The following is a 17,186-nucleotide window of genomic DNA, read 5'->3' as shown; positions in this document are numbered from 1 at the left end:
GTAGTAAATGAATCTTGCATGGACAAAGCCATCAGAAAACATTTACCTCAGGAGAAAAAAAGAAGTTATCAACTATATAGTCCCCTTCTGTAACTTCTTCTGGTACTTTCTGCCTGCATCACACATTCTAGCACTCAATCATATGTCAAATTGAATAGTCCCATGTGTATTTTTTATCTCCCTATGTAGACTATGTTCTTTGAAGACAAGAACCTTGCTTTAAAGTTCTTCGGTTTTTCTATAATACTCAGCATGATGTACTAAGAATGTGGTTGGACTCTTGGTGATGTACCCAGCTCCTCTCAGAGCAGAAACACCTGGCACTTGTGTTGCACTCTCCTTCCAAAGAAACTCTCAACATATTACAAATATCAAATCACCTCAATCTGCCAGGCATTTCTGATGAGCTGGTAGCAAAGATTATTTCTAATAATAATAATCAACGGCATTTTACAGATGAATGGACGGAGCACACAGGTGTGAATGGGCTTCTCCCAGGTTTCGCATCAGTGCTCTCTGACCTGCTCTTTCCTCTAAGCCATCTCCTTACCATTACTTTATGGGTGAAGAGACAGCACAGAAGGCTGAAACAAGCTTGTGGGCTCACCTAGTGATGGGAATAAAATTCAGGTGTTTTAACCCCTAATCCAAGGGAGTTGTTGAAATAAGTCACCCTAGCTTTAGCCTGACACCAAAAACAATCAAGCAAGTAATCTGCCAAGTATCTTATCATACAACCCCAAAGAATAAAATGAGACCCTTTCAGCTCCTACATTTTCAGCTTAGTGCTCAAATGTTTACCTTTAAGGACTAGAAAAGATCTTCCACAGAATGGTTAATTGTAGCCAGAGTGAGATATTTCCCCAGTATAACTAAATCTCCTAACTCTAAGATCTGCTTATATAATTTTTCTCTCTTTTCTTCTTAAATAATACTTAAAATTTTTACTATGTGTACATACTAACTCATTCACAACAACCACAGAAGGCAGGTCCTACTACTATCCCTATTTTAGAGATAAGGAAACTGAGGCTCTGAAACAGTAAGTAATTTGCCCAAGTAAGTTGGGTCGCACCCCAGTAAGTGGTGGAGCTGGCATTCAGCCAGACACGCTGGCCATGCTCTTTATCACTGCAGTGCCTGGCTAAGCATGGACTTGGTGGACAAGGTGAGCCAGTACATAGAAAATGCTTAGCAGCACAACATAAACATTCAGGTTAACCATGACTACTGCCATCCTCTAGCAAGCTCACTCACCTATCCTGCCTAATAGCATTTCTTACCTTCACCGTCTCCAACCATCCTCCTCCTCTCCTACTGCATGGCCTTGCCCAGGACTTAACAGGGATAAGAGAAGTCACCAGGCAGGATTCCTCACCACCAAACCTGTAAATCTCTTTTTATCAGTACCTACCCCATCTTTGTTCCCTATTAATGAAACCGAAAAAAAAGCCCACTTCTCCCCAAAGGTCAGTCCTACCACAGGTGGTCTAGGTCCCATCCCTTCCAGCTTACTGAGCACCTTCACTCTCTCTGGTGGCCACCTCTCTCTCTACGTCCTGCATCTCCTGGATATTTCCAACCAGCTTTCAGACATGTTGTGGTATCTTCCAGATTAAAAAAAAAAAAAATTAAAGCAAAACAAAACCAGCTCTGGCATTCTATTCCCCTTTGGAGCCAAGATTCCCTACCAGAGTTGATAAGACACAGTCTTCAGTTCCTTACTTGCCATTCACCCTTTAACCATTTTAAACCAACTTCTAACCACAGATCACAAAAACCATGACTTTTGTTAAGGTCACCACTGACCGCTTTTCTAACCTCATCTTACTCCATCTCGTAGACTCTGCCAGTTGATCACTTCCTTCTTGAAACTCCCCTCTCTTGGTTCCCATAATACCACACCTTCCCAGTCTTCTTCCTTCCCTTCAAGTCACTCTTCATCTGCTTCCTTTGCTGGCCCTGCCTCTATCCAATCTCTACAATTTTGAGTTCCTCACGACTCTACCCTGGGGCATCTTCTCTTCTTATTCTATAAGTTCTTTACATGCCAACAAGTCCCAAATTTCCATCTCCGGCTCAGCTTCTGCTCTGTTGACCTGTATACACAACTGCCAACTTGACATCTCACTAGATGTCTGAAACCTAACAAAGACAAAGATGAATTCTTCATCTGTATATAGCCTCCCTCCCAAAAGTATTTTCCCTTCAGTTTTCTATGTTTTAGTAAACGGCACCTTCATCCACCCAGCTGCTCATGACAGAAATTTGGAGTCATTCTTGACACCTCTCTCCCTCACCCCTAACCTTCCATATCAAGTTGAATATTTTTGCTGAGTGAAGAAAATCTCAGCTTCAGTGTTTCTTCTTCAGAGAGAAAGGATACTGTAAAGCCACTAATCTAGACGAAATTCTCCATTACACTCTTTTCACAGCATCCTGTGTTTTTCCTTCACAACATTTCCCATGTTGTATGATTATGTGATCATTTGCGTAACATTCAGCTCTCATGCTAGGCTCCATGAAGGCAGGGATCAAGACTGATTTGTTCATCCTTGTATTCTTAGCACTTACTATAGTGTCTGACATGTGCTATTTGCTGCAAAAATATCTGTTGAACAAAAGTTGAAGCTTTTCCCCAAGATCATCTTTCTAAGCCAGGCATGCTTTCTAGTGCTATCATCCATCAGGCTACTCACCAAAACCCCAAGGGTCACGATACAGCAGTGCTCATCCTGGAGGGGAGGAGCTTGCGGAGTCCAGGAACCCCTGTCTCAAAGGTGACCCTCACCTGGATGAGGATAAAATAAAGAAGAAGAGTTTCTAAGTGATTAAAAAAAAAAAATCGATAGTATCATTTTGTTACTATCTTAAGAGAAGAACAGGTTTCCTATTCATTCTAGAGTATTAGTTTAAGAGGAAGTTATCACCTCCCATGTAAACAGAATCACCTTCCAATTATTAAAGGGTATATTATCCACTCTGTAGATATCTCAAGGGCCTTGTGACTTTCCCTCCTTCCCAACTGCATATTTTCTTTTCAGAAACTGGAAAAATATTAATATTTTAATAAAATCAAATTTTCTACTTTTCTGAACATTTAGTAGGAAAAAAACCCTCACATTTTTGCTTCTTCCCATTCCTAATTAGTACAGAGAATTGAGAGCTGACTGTAAAGGTGAAAGATTCAAAATTCCAGATACACTTTTCAATTCACAAAGTGCACACCATTCACAGTTCCTCCCTACTCTCAACTGTAACTCTACACGGCAAGCATGCAGCAAGATAATTTATTTTCACATACATTTGGGGGAACATATGACTGAACAACAGGACCATATGATTTCCTTTGCTTGACAGCCTACTGTGTGTGAAATGCTATACTGACTTGAGCTAGATAATTCAATAAAACACTAAGTAACTCACCAGGCAGAACAATTTCCAACATTAGTCCTTGTAAACTAGAATTATAACACCAAGCCTCCCCCTTTGCCCAGAATTTATAGTTTTGAAATGGCAAGGAAGAACCAAGTTCCAGATTGTCCTAAGGCCAAATTATTTAGGAATCTTTAAAAGGAAGCTCTATAAGGTTACCACAAAGTTGTAAATAAATTCACAAATTAGTCTAACTTAGGTCAGAATCACCTCTACAATTCCGATTTCAACTCTTCCAATGATCCTTTTCCACTCTCCTGCTCTAAGAAGTCAAGTTTATTACAACTATGTCATGTTTAACAAATTTCATTTCTATGCTATGACCACTACACCATAAAAGGCATAGTATCAAACTTAGAATGTGGAACTAAAAGGCCTCAGGATTCCATTCCTAGCTCATTCTTAACTTCTGGCATGCCAACTACTAAAAGGCTTCCTCTCAGAAAAAGCACACAATAGGAAGAACCAATCTTTCCCAAACATGTGGAAAAAAGAAAACTATACTATGGACTTATATAGAAAACTTTGGTCCAAACAAAATGCTAATATATGTTTTCATACTCAAAGAGTAAAAACTCACCTACTGTCCTTCAAGCTAACAAACTTTAAGCAAGCAAATAAATTTTATCAAGCTCAAGAGTTTCGACAGAATTTAACCATTCAAAAATGAATGTCATCTATCATCATTTAGAGTAATGGTTACCCAAAGTAAAATGTCAGCACAAATATCCCTTCTTTGTGAAATTTTCCTTGATTCCAAACTATCCCCAGGAATGTCCTCCATGGTCCCACAGCATTACATTCATGACACTATTAGAACACTTTAAAAATTGTATCCCTGTTATATATAGTCAGGGAACCCCCTGAGGAAAGGGTCATCATCTCAGGGCCCAAAAGAAACTCAATAAATGCTGGTTGATTCATGTATTATAATGAGCTTGAGGCTTGTGTATTGCTACTCTTGCCTCACATTCATACAAATCAATGATGACACAATAAATACTTGTTTAACTTCTTACCATCTGCCTTTCCTAGGAAATAATTTATTGCAGAAGTCCCTGTTCATAGGAAAGCACAAGGTAATTGCACTTACAGTTATGACTTGCATTTAACTTGATGACCTCTGCCTTGGGAACTGCTACAGTAATGAACAAATATAGTTTTAACTTACAAGAGACCCTACAGAAGCAGAAACAAAATCCAAAATGCACAGACTGAATCACAGAAGTTACGTGCTCATCATCGGACTCTTTACCTTTCAAGATGTCCAATTTGCTCTCTCTTCTAACATTGGGACACAGAGGAACTTTCCAAGAGTGATCTCTGCCTCCCAAACAGAAAGGAATTTTTAGGTCAAAGTGGAGTAACACCAGCTAGTCCCACATTCAGTCCTACAGGAATGAGAAGAATGGAAAAGTTCATAGCCCATCACACCATGGGCAAAGAAAACCACCCATTCCCCAGTGCTCTGGGACCAAAACAACATTTGGAGGAAGGAATAGTAAGAAAATAATTAGGTCAAAAATGGGGAAGGAAGGCAAAACCACTAAAACTCAAAATGCAAGAAGCTGGAGCACTATAGCCTACTTCTATCCTATTGAAGACTGGGAAGTTTAGAAAAGCAAAATCCATCAGGTACAAAAGCCTCATTCTAATCACTGTTTTTAACTTTCTCCCCAACCAAGAACAGTTATCACAGGTTGTAAAATAGACTTTTATTTCATATCTTCTCTATGCCCTTGTTCTTAGCATGGTGAAGATGCTGAAAAAAAAAAAAAACATTACAAAGCTTAAAAGGCAAGTGGCCATTAGATAATTCAACTTTCAAAAATCAGCTGGTCTACAGCAGGACCTCTTAACCTGGGATCCATGACCTCTTAAGGGGTCTCTGGAGAGACTTAGGAGGGGTGGCACCTGTGAACTTGGCTGGCGAAAATTTTGATCTTCATGCTCACTAACCTCCAAGTAAAAGTTAGCACCACCTTTAACTGTGAATGTAGGTTACAACCCACAGTAGTATTAGCAATCCCCTGACTATGTCACCAAGAGGAACCACAAAACACTTCACATCACATTACAGTTGTTGCAGATCTCTCAACATAATATTTACACTCATCACTACTTCAAAATTATAGTATCAATAGGCCTGAAGCTACATTTTGTTATTTAATGTGTTATAAACATACAAACTACTGTATTACAATTGTTTAACAGTTTGATAACTGTTTCCATGTCATTTGTAATTCTATATATCTTATGTTATACATTTAAAAAACATGATTCTCATAAGGGGTCCTATGCTTCATTAAATTGCCAAAGGAAAACATGGGACATAGAAGATTAAGAACTTCTGATCTAGAGCACATAAAGTTTCTATAGACCCTAACATAGTCACCAAGGCAGACAGACAAGTAAGTCATTCCATTAGCAGTACTTCATAGTTGAAGAAAATTAAGCCACCAGGAAGCCAAGTAACATGTCCAAGGTCACACAAATTTAGAGTCAGCATCAGCCTAGGTTAACACTCACAGCGTGTACAGTCCCACTCTCTCATAGGGACCTTTGCTTACATTTCTACAATTGTCATCACTATCCTGTTTTACCACTAAATGGGGAAGAGGTATCACCTTTCAAAACTAATATAAAGCCAAAACCTGGACAACAGAACAAGGTAGATGTATAAGGTACTCCTTTTTGTTCCTTGATCAAGCATGCTGCTGTAATTATTACAGAAGCTGAATTTGGTCTGTTCCAGAGATAGCAGTTTTTTACAAGTGAGAAAAAAATTGGGCTACGTAAACTTTCATTCCCAGAAGTGTCCAAGGCACTGTGCAGATAAGCATTAACTTGTTAAGCGCTGCAATGCATTGTGAGTGGTCAGGGCAGTGGTATCCCCACTTCATAAATGGGAAAACTGGAGAATAAATATGAGAGATTTGTTTAAAGTCACACATAAGTCAATGGTAAAACCAGCTTCCTGATTCCAAGTTCAAGGCTCTAACCACTATACCAGATCACCATGATCAAATATTTAGTTGATTATAATGCTTGTGAAACCTCTGTACTTTTTTCCCCTACAAGCCGGAGAGCATTTTCTTTTGATCCACGGGAGCAGACACACTTCTGAAGGCTATGGGAAAAATATTCCATAGAATAAATTCCAAAGTACGTAAGTGCATTTTCACTTACACTAGTCATCTAAGAATCCAGGTCAGGAATCCTTAGCTCAGGAGCCAAGTTACTACATAAAACCTGCCTTATAAGAAGAGAACAGTATGGAAATTGTTCCTTCATCTTTTAGTCAATGACCTTCTTATCGATCTACCGTTATGTTTAGGAACTATTATCATCTTACATTCAACACTGTTATTACAAAATAATATTCTAATGGTTCAATACCATTAGATCCTAGATTCTAAAACTACGAAAGGTCATCCTTATCTTAACTCTGCATTAAATTTTCTCTTCTTATCCAAACCGCTAATTAATGGAATCCTCATTCCCCAAAGCATCCTTATGCCATCTAACTGCTTTTATTAACCCATTCCTGTGTTTTACAGATTGGGTCTTTTTCAATAGTTAGTAAGGAGGTCTTTCTTAAATTTGTACTTAGGACCATAACATTGTTCACACTAAATCCTTGTTAAACCTTCCCATATCATTAGTATCCAGTCAAAAACCAAAATCAACAGAACAACCATGTTGTACAATCTCCATGAAGAGTGAAAAGTTCTTGTCTACACAGGAGTCTTATCTACCAATATTCATTTGCACCCCCTACCCCTTACTCTCAACTACTTATCCTTCCTACCTGCTAATTCTGATTCATCACTTTGTGCTCAGTGTACAAGAGTCCAGATCTCTGACCTAAGAATAAACACTTAATTCTTGAATACATCAAATGTTAACAAATACTCCATCACACAACATTGATCAAAATGTAACTCTTTACACAGCCACTCAATCATTTTCCCACTAAAGTCATTGCCAGGGATCTGTCCATGTCTGCCCTAACCACAGTCTAACTCTGCACCAATTCTACCCCACCTTAGTCTCTCGCTACCAACACATAGTTATGTCATTTCTCTACTTTGTTTAGTAACTTTAATAGTCCCCAACTGTCTGCAATCTAGGCTCTAAGTCACTCCTCTCTATCACAGGGCAGGGCTCTGGAGGACAGATTTCAGGCCTCCTCCTTCAGGCTTGGGAGCCTTCACCTAAGGCCCCCAGCAACACTGTTAAGGCCTTTGGCCCTTCCCTCTGAACATAACCGACCCTGCTGTTTTTTCCTTGGGATATCTCCATTTCACCAGGCTCGCCCAACACTAACCAGTGACATCTTAATAGCCTTTGCAACTTTCAAAGGTTAATGGCTACAGCTCCACTTTGGAAACCACTGGTGTGTCCACGACCCCCACAATGACTCAGTGACCTAGACATCCCCACCTCACCTGCTGGAGCCCTTTACTACACGAACATTCTTCTTCGCTTTCACTTCCCCCCAACCCTCCAACAAGTCACTGGCCTGCAAAGTCCCCTGTACTTCACTATCCATCTCCGGGGTCTAACAGACCCCACCAGACTCAACTCGAATTCCCTCATTTAGCTCTCCATCTCGCCGCTCGAATGCCCCTTCATCCCAGGACCCTGGGACCGTCCCATCTCCTCGTTTAGTCTCTCCAAGCACCGCCTGGGACACAACCTCTAAAAAATAAACCGAGAGATGCCTACGTCTCTACCCACCGCTCAGTGAGCGGTGGGCAGAGGACGCCCCCCCATCTCCCCCTACAGGTTTCTCTAGACTCAACTCTAAATCTACGACCTCGACCCCCACCGCTTCTCTCCCCTCACCCCACCCCTCCAGCCCTTCGCGGCTTTAGCTACCCCTGCCCTCAAACCCGCTCAAAACACGCGGACGCGGACCCGGCCCCCCCACCCCCGGCTTCGGTCCTTCCCCTCCCCCTCCCCCTGAGGTGCCACTTACCCCCGAGGCAGGAGTGGGGGAGGGGAGAGGAGGAGCAGAGTAGGGGAGGGGGCTTCGGTCCGGGGCGGCTCTCAGCCCCGGGGGGCCGGGGCCCGGGCCAGCGGCAGCGGCGGCGCAGCGTCTCCCCCCGGCGGCGGCAGCGGCGGCGGCGGCGCCGTCCCACTCCCGCAAGCACACATAGGCTCCATTGTCCGCCGGCGCCTCCCCCTTTCCGGCACCCCGCTCCTGGTACCGCCCCTTCCCCCTCCCCTCGGCCCTCCCCCAGCCGCACCGCGCCACGAAAGGTACCGCCGGCCCCGCCTCGGACGCGAGCGAAGAAGTGCCCCCTCCCCCCGGCCCCGGCGTTCCGCCCGGCGGGGGAAGGGGGAACGCCCCTCCCCGCCTCAGCAAGGGCCCCGCCGCCGGGAAGGGCCCGCCCCCCTCCAAGGGAATGTCACTTGTCCCCCTTCCGGAACGCGAGTAATGGTACCGACCGGCCGCTTCCTCCTCCCCCTCCCCTGCCTTCCCGAAGAGGCACCGCCCCCTTCTCCCCGCCCACCAAGTAGCCTCGCCTCCTCGACCCCGCCCCTCCCTCTAATATTTTACTATGGGGCCGCCCACCGCCGGCACCACCTCCTTCTTTGCATGGACACGCCCACCAGGTCCCCGCCCCAGTTCGTCACCCGGCCAGAGGTGACGCCTATTCCCCACCTTAAAGCGGCAGAGCCCCCTTTCTCAACTAAAAGAACCTCCCAAAAGGCCGGTGGGGTGGGAGGGGCGGCCACGGAGGGTCTCTTCTTTCCTGCACCTTCCTCCCCACGCACACACTCACCCGGACCTCCCCACCGCCTCTCGCAGCATTGAGAAGCAACCCAGTGGAAAAGGCGCGGAGGGGGGAAGGGCAGCGTGGAATTTGGCCATCTTTGACAGAAATACATTGGGAGCTGCCAAAGGAAGGGGTCTTTCCCTCACACTTCCCTGCTCTCCTGGTCCCGGCCTAGTCCTCAATCTTCAAGGCCACCCTCGCGCACCTCCAGGATGCGGTTCCACCCTGCCCCATTCCCTCTCCCGTCCCTTGTGTTCACCCCTCAATCTCTGCACTGTCTTTGCTGTTGCCGGCTTTCTCCCCTCCCAAGGGTGCAGGCCCCTCTTGGGGTTGAACTCTCCTCCACCTTCTCCAAAGCGCATTCTCGCCAGGTCCTGCAGATGCGTTGGCTGGTGCAGGGTTTCCCCTTCCTTATGGGGCCCGGCCCAACCCCGCTCACGCATCGCTACCTAGTGCCCATTGAGGACCTCTACCTAGATCCTCGAATCGCTTCACAACCGCTTTTTTAATCGCAGCATCACTTCCCTGATTTTTGGAAGGCCTGTGCTTTGGAGAGCTCAAAGCCCAGGCATCCCGGCACTGTCCCCTGTGAAGTGAGAGGGTAACCCATTAGACTGCACTTTTTCTTAGAAGGAAAAATGATGGCATCATGGTGAGCGCATGTTGCTGAATAAAGCTCAGATTCCCACTACTCCTGTTTTATCTTTGTGGCCCTTGTTGCTGCCCTGCCCAACTGTTATTACAGACCTGTCTGCTCCACAGCCCTCCCCAGAACACAGTGTTACATCTCTGTGTTTGTAGAGTCTTGATCTAAGATGTTTCTGCAACTATATGCACTGGCCCGGCAGCTTTTCTGAATCAGTTAAGCGAAGGCTGCTTATGTTATAATGTACTGCATATTCTCCCTGAAGATAGATGGAGGCAACATGGCCAAGAGAAGTAGATAAATTTTCTTCTGCTTTTGCTTCTATCACCATGGTTTTAACCAGGTACTTATCTCTATGTCACTTTCCCTGTCTAGAAAATAGGAAACCTTCCTTAGGGCAATCTTTTAACGAATGGTGCTGGTTGTAAAGGATGGTACAGGAGAGCCCCAAATGATAAAGCTTTAGAAACCATTTAAAACTGTAAGCTGGTCACGTAAGTTTCTATACCATGGCTCCCCAGCTTAGATTCTTTGAAAAACTGTTTTTTCATAGCAAGATGCTTTCTCTTTGTCTTCTGTTATAGCTGAGCATATAAATAAAGAAAAAAGACAAAAGCAGGTATAAACAATATAAATTTAGGATCAATTGAAGGATTCCAAATGGGAAATAATTAAAATGCTTTCTTGTCAAGTTTTGGTGACAGAGTATTTGATGAAACATAGTAGGGACCTCTGTAAAAGAAGGCAGGAGGAAAAAGTCAGGTATGGACATATGAAAAGACAACTAAATCCAGAAATACACAAGAAGCATTTGGGATTGCTAAGGTAGATGGAAAGAAGGGATTCACAGACTTATCTGTAAGAGAAAACCACTACTAAAATAAACTCTGGAATGGGGTGCTCTAGACCAGATCACCTCTGCTCAGAGAGCGCAAAAAACAAATTCATTATAATAATGACACACATGCAAAAAAGTCTTAACCATTTTACTAGGCCTTACACTCTCACTTAACTTTGACACTTTATATGTGTCAAAGTTCGGAATTATTTATTTATTGAACCAGAAGAAAAAAGCAAATGAATATTAAATGTGCAACACTAGGCTAAAAGAGCAATAATACTGAGAATTTAAGCAAGCTGAAAGTCATGTTAATTTAGCTACCTTGCACATGGGATAGAAATGCACTTTAAAATATTATTTATTGTATTAAAATATTATTTATTGTAATGAAATAGTTTATCTATTTTTACTAGAATTTTTTCCTCTGAATTTTCTAACTTCCATGCATTTCCATCTCACTTGAGAAAGAATTCTATTTTGCTGTACAGGGATCTAGTACACTGTATATACATAAATACTAACGGATAATGATGAAATCATTGTTAAAAGCGTCCTATAAATAAAAGCTTCAAACTACTTCTGTCACTCTAGAAATTCTAAGATAAATCATTTTTTAAAATCCAAATGGTAATATTGTTAAAAATAAAAGCTTTCAACACTAAAGAGATCTGGGTTTGATTTTTTACTTTCTGAAATTTGCTTCTCATAATGATGATATGCACTCACTGTGATACAAATATAGATTGTATGTCTGGCTTCTTAGTTCTTCAAGTAACCACAGCATCTGTTATTTAAGTGTGCCGCCAGTCTTTTCTACCTGTGAACTCCACCTTCGAAACACTTTTGTTCTCTCAGCTCTTGATAAACGTATACCTAAATTTTAGGGTTGGAAAGAAACACCTCCTATTTTACAGACGAGAATTCTAAGACATAGAAGTTTAATGACTTCCCAAAATTATGCCCATTTTTAGGGACTAGAATTTAAGTCCAATACTCTACAGCACTGTTCTAACCTCCAAGGATTATTCATTCCTAACAATATTTACTATTGTAGGAGAGAACATGAAATTCTACCTTAGGAATGATGAGATCAAGACTCAGAAGAGTTGAACCCACTCAGCCAGCTGCTGCTAGGTTTATAAGAGGCCCTAATAAATCCTTTCCTTGGTCAAAGCCCTTAGTTTGTCCACGATTTCCTGCTGCTTATACTGTTTCTTACCAATTCATCTATCTCATTGTCTAAAGCAAAACTGGCAAATTTCAACCCCAAAGGAATACTACCAAGATAGTCATTTATGACTGAAAATGAGGGGTTAGAATGGAATGGCATCTTGACTTTCACAGTGCTGTAATAAAGTAGTCAGGAAGGGATTTCTTCTTTAGGTTGCCCACGGAGGAGAAAAAAATCTCCCCATCCTAGCTTTCACCAGTCCATTTAAGCCAATGGGGAGTCCCAGAGCTTCATCCGTGCCAGGAAAATTGAGGGCTAAGTGTCTCTTTTGTAAGGAAAGAATCAAAATTCCCACCTCCTGCCTTCCTGCAGCTCCACCTGGGGCCATTGGCACTCTGATATGAGCTTGGGTCTTGTTCTGTGTCCCCACATATCTGCTTTCCACAACCTGGGAATTAGAGGCACCCTATCTGTAAAAGCTCTGACAGATCTGTGATGTGACACTCAGATCCCTTTAGATGGTACCACCAATGTTTCTCCTTCACTTTCACACTCAAACCTACATGGTTGTGCCTCCTACCCTCATTGCCTGCCTTCTAAAAGTCAAGCTTTGTGACGTTCAGCCCGCAAATTCCTGAGCCCTAATCGATTGATATATTAAATGCTGATCCCCTTCCCCAGCTTTCCAATTTAGCCATAGTCCATCATGGCTTAACAACCTATGTGTTCCATGTGCTCTAACCATTTCTCCCCAGATTTCTTGGTCTTCAGGCCTGTTCTTCACATCTGTCCTTACAGTCTTATGTCCCCTTTCCTCTTCAGTTTCCACTAATTTACTATTTCATTTCTTATTATTAACCTCTTTCCCAAGAATAATTCTGGGAAAGTATTTCTACTACTTCATTTCATTTTATTCTGCTAGACATTTCTCTAGCAATTTTGCCCCTCAGATACAACTATGTTATTTTTCCTGGGTTCTGCCTTCACTGCTGAACTCTTCCCACTTCCCACAATCTCTTCCCAGCCTTTCTGTGATTGGTACCCAACTACGGCAGCTTTGACCTCACCTGCATGGTTTGCATCCAGGTTGCTCTTATTAGCCACGTTGTCTTTTGGAACCCTTGACCACCCATCATTCCAGCAATGGAAATTCCTAAGGCTGAGATGTACCTACATTTGTTTCCACTCCTGGGCTGGCAGACATTACTAGAAAAAAACCATGAAAACAAGAAAATGGATCTCAATCAAATTTCAGGTGATGAAACTTCAATTGAACTTTATTAGTTTTTACCTGGCAATCCTTTTATGCATCCTCATTGCCTCCTATATCATTTCCCACAGCAATTATCCCAAATTTTATCCACTACTTCTCCTACATTGCAGGACCAACCTTGTCATCTCATCTCACCTCAGAAGGGTTTTGCTCAGTTCTCTCTCTTCCATTTACTTTCTCTTTAGTATCTTCAGTAAAATCTTTCTTACACAAGTACTCTTTTTTTCCCCTTTCTTTTCATTCCCAACTTATCCAAAGGGTAACCTACATTCTCTGCTACCACAATTCCTTTTCTTACTCTGTAATTAACCCAACCACTTACCAAAATTCTTTCTCCAGTATGGCCAAACCTAATCACCAAATCCATCCAATGAATATCCTTTCCTTACTCTCTTACAGTTTGAATTCCAAGATACGATGATATTCTGGTTTTTTCTCCCTCCCCACCCCCCAACTTTATTGAGATATAATTGACATATAACTGTATAAGTTTAAGATGTACATATAATGATTTGATATATGTATACATTGTGAAATGATTACCACACTAAGTTTAGTTAACATCCATCTCACAGTTACAATTTTTGTGTGATGAGCACTTTTAAAATCTACTCTCCTAGCAACTTTCAAATATGCAATACAGTATCGTTGGCTATAGTCACCATGCTGTACATTACGTCCCCAGAACCTATTTATCTTATAACTGGAAGTTTCTACCTTTTGAATACCTTCACACATTTCCCCCAACCCTCTACCCTCTGCCTCTGGTAACCACCAATCTGCTCTCTGCTTTTGTGAGTCTGGGTTTTTTAGATTTCACATATAAGTGAGATCACACAGTATTTGCCTTTTTCTGACTTATTTCACTTAGGATAATGCCCTCAAGTTTCATCCAAGTTATGGCAAATGGAAAGATTTCCTTCTTTTCTATGGTTGAATAATATTTCATTGTGTGTGTGTGTGTATATATATATATATATATATATATATATATATATATATAGTATACATATATGCGCCACATTTTCTTTATTCATTCATCTCTTGATGGGCACTTAGGTTGTTTCTATGTCTTGGCTGTTGAAAATAATGCTGCAGTGAACATGGGGGTGCAGATATCTCTTCAAGATCGTAATTTCATTTCCTTCGAATAGATAACTAGAGGTCTGTCTTCTTTTTTTTTTTTTTTTTAATTTATTTATTTATTTTTGGCTGCGCTGGGTCTCCGTTGCTGTGCGCAGTCTTTCTTAGTTGCAGCGAGCGGGGGCTACTCTTCGTTACGGTGCACGGGCTTCTCATTGTGGTGGCTTCTCTAGTTGTGGAGCCTGGGCTCTAGGTGCGTGGGCTTCAGTAGTTGTGGCATGTGGACTCAGTAGTTGTGGCCCACGGGCTCTAGAGCACAGGCTCAATAGTTGTGGTGCACAGGCTTAGCTGCTCTGCGGCATGTGGGATCCTCCCGGACCAGGGCTCGCACCCGTGTCCCCTGCATTGGCAGGCGGATTCTTAACCACTGCGCCACCAGGGAAGCCAGAGGTCTGTCTTCTTTCTTGATTTTAATACTTCCTTGACCTGAACATTCCCTGAATGTTCCTTAAACTCCTTGGTTCTTTGATCTTTTCTGTCTCCACTTCTCCCTAGGATCTCTCTCTGTCTCACTCTCCTAACTTTAGCCATCACCTCTTCGCAGATGATCAACACATCTTCAGGTCTAGCTCAGGCCTCTCTTGAGCTTAAATCCTGTGTTTCTATCCACTCAGCTTGCCCATCTAGAAGTCAGTTTAACACATCAAAAAACAAACTCACCATCTTTCAAAATTGTCTCACTTCTGAATTCACTGTCTCTCACTTAGGCTCAAAACGTTGGAGTAATCCTGACTCAAAGTTTCCAGCTGTCTATGTATTTTTCTCAATCACCAATGTCCACAAATTCCCACTTAAATCAATGTCTTGTTTCTGTTCCCAAGTTGAGACTGACTATTGTAATAATTTCCAAGTAGACATTCCTGCCTCCAGCTTTTCCCCCATCAGTCAATTCTCTATGCTCTTTCCAGATAGAGCTTCCTAAAAGACCTGTGTGTGTGTGTGTGTATATATATATATATAAACATCATATATAATGATATATGATATCATATATGATATCATTATATATGTGATATAATTATCATAATATATATATAATATGTATATTATCATTTGTGCAGTACCTATTCGTCTCTAATTACCCTAGCCCTACTGGTTCTTCTGGGCCCAGCTAGGGCCCCTCTACCCTAACATCTCAACAATGTCGTATAGCAGGAACAATATTGGCTTTAGAGTCACCTGGACCTGGGTTTGAATATGGGACTGCATTTTACTGGCCAAATAACTTCAAACTTCAGTAGGAAAGAACGTTATTTATCATTAATTTCAGTCGTAGATGTCTATATCACCAATTTTAGAACATAGCTTAGACACGCAAACTTTTAATGTCATCTACCTTCAATTGTAGTTGCCAGTCCTCCCCTATATCCTGAGAGCAGAATCTGACACCTCTTTGTGTTTTGCAGTCATTTAGTCATTGCTATATTTATTGAGCATCTACTAGGTGCAGGGCATCTTGAGGGGGACAAAAAATGAATCAGATATCCAATTTTGTCCTCAAAGTATAATTAGATTTATATGGAAGATTCATTCATTGGGAAAAAAAAATTTTAGTAAATGCCTAATTTGTGCCAGGTATTGTGCAAAGTACTGAAGACTCAAATAAGAGGACATGTTCCCTGATGTTAGGATCTGGGATCTATCTAGTTAGGAATACTAACAAGTAAACATTTATAATCAAGTATAGTAAATGCTGTGATATGGATAAATACCAGGCGTTTGGGGCACACAGAGGAGGGGTATCTAATCCAGACAGCAGAGTCAGGAAATGCAATAAGACCTGAGTGGAATCTTAAAGAATGCGTAGGAGTCAGCCAGGCAAAGGACTGAGCAACGTGCAAAGGCTCAGCTGTGTGACAATGTATATAAATAACCACAATACAAGATAGAAAGTAATATAATAAATAAGTGGCAGAGCAGAGGCAAAAAGTGGCTGTCAGAAGAGATACATTATTGGGAGTTCCATGAGGTGAGCAGAAACTGCTTTGTGGAAGTGGAGGCATTTGAAGCAACCTGAAGGGTTCAGGGGTCAGGTTCAGACATGCCGTGGGGCCAGAGGCCTCTTTGCCTTCTCAGCATTCTATGCAGTGCCCTGTACACAATGGCACAGTGCCTTTGCTGTGATGATGGTGATGATTATGATGATGACAGTGATACCTAGGTTTTTCTCATGAAGTTGCCTCTTCCCTCTTCCCAGAATGTTTACAAGGGGAGACTCATGATTCAAAAAAGCCATTTCTGGGTGGAGGGGCTCTCAATCAGACTGCCTAGCTTTGAATCCCAGCTCTGCCATTAGAGGGCTGTGTGACTCTAGAAAAATTACTTAACTTCTCTAGGGTCGAGTTTTTTCTTCCATAAAATGGAGTCATGATAGTATTTCCTCACAGGGTAGTATGTGGAACAAATGAATGACTAATGTAGATGTCTAGGAATAGTGCCTGGCATACAGTAAGTGCCCAATAAATGTTGGTTATTATTATTACATTTGTTCATCTCTGGATTATCCACAATGGGATTGGCCTTCGGAGAGATTTTAGGAGCACTAAAAAGGCCATCTCCTCAATACTTCACTTATTCTCACATCAAATCTCACTCACTGGTATCTCTTCAACTCTCCTAATACACTCCTTTAAATTCTATCATTAGAAATTCATACCTTTGGGGGACTTCCCTGATGGCGCAGTGGTTAAGAATCTGCCTGCCAATGCAGGGGACACGGGTTTGATCCCTAGTCCAGGAAGATCCCACATGCTGTGGAGCAACTAAACCTGTGCAACACAGCTACTGAGCCTGTGAGCCAAAACTACTGAGCCCACGTGCCACAACTACTGAAGCTCGCATGCCTAGAGCCCATGCTCTGCAAAGAAAGAAAGAAAGAAAGAAAGAAA

The 17,186-nt window shown here is 42.2% G+C and overlaps 1 protein-coding gene across 2 annotated transcripts in view; it reads right to left on the bottom strand.

The window, feature by feature from the left end:
* Positions 1-17,186, bottom strand: part of LOC309799958 (uncharacterized protein) — a gene marked incomplete at its 3' end in the record, with an annotated part of 70,406 nt that overhangs the window by 1,697 nt on the left and 51,523 nt on the right. The window contains exons 1-3 of one of the 2 annotated variants that reach the window (XM_082613718.1): positions 8,420-8,550; positions 4,691-4,826; positions 2,700-2,791 (exon numbers count right to left, since the gene is read on the bottom strand). Of the gene's footprint in view, positions 1-2,699; positions 2,792-4,690; positions 4,827-8,419; positions 8,551-17,186 lie in introns of those variants that run through there. The other variant, XM_082613719.1, reaches the window with a different exon arrangement.

This window comes from Mesoplodon mirus (genome assembly GCF_964341445.2).
Source record: "Mesoplodon mirus genome assembly, chromosome: 3".
Classification (NCBI taxonomy): domain Eukaryota; kingdom Metazoa; phylum Chordata; class Mammalia; order Artiodactyla; family Ziphiidae; genus Mesoplodon; species Mesoplodon mirus.
The sequence above is the reverse complement of the archived record's forward strand: the minus strand, read 5'-3'. Positions and strand labels throughout refer to the sequence as shown.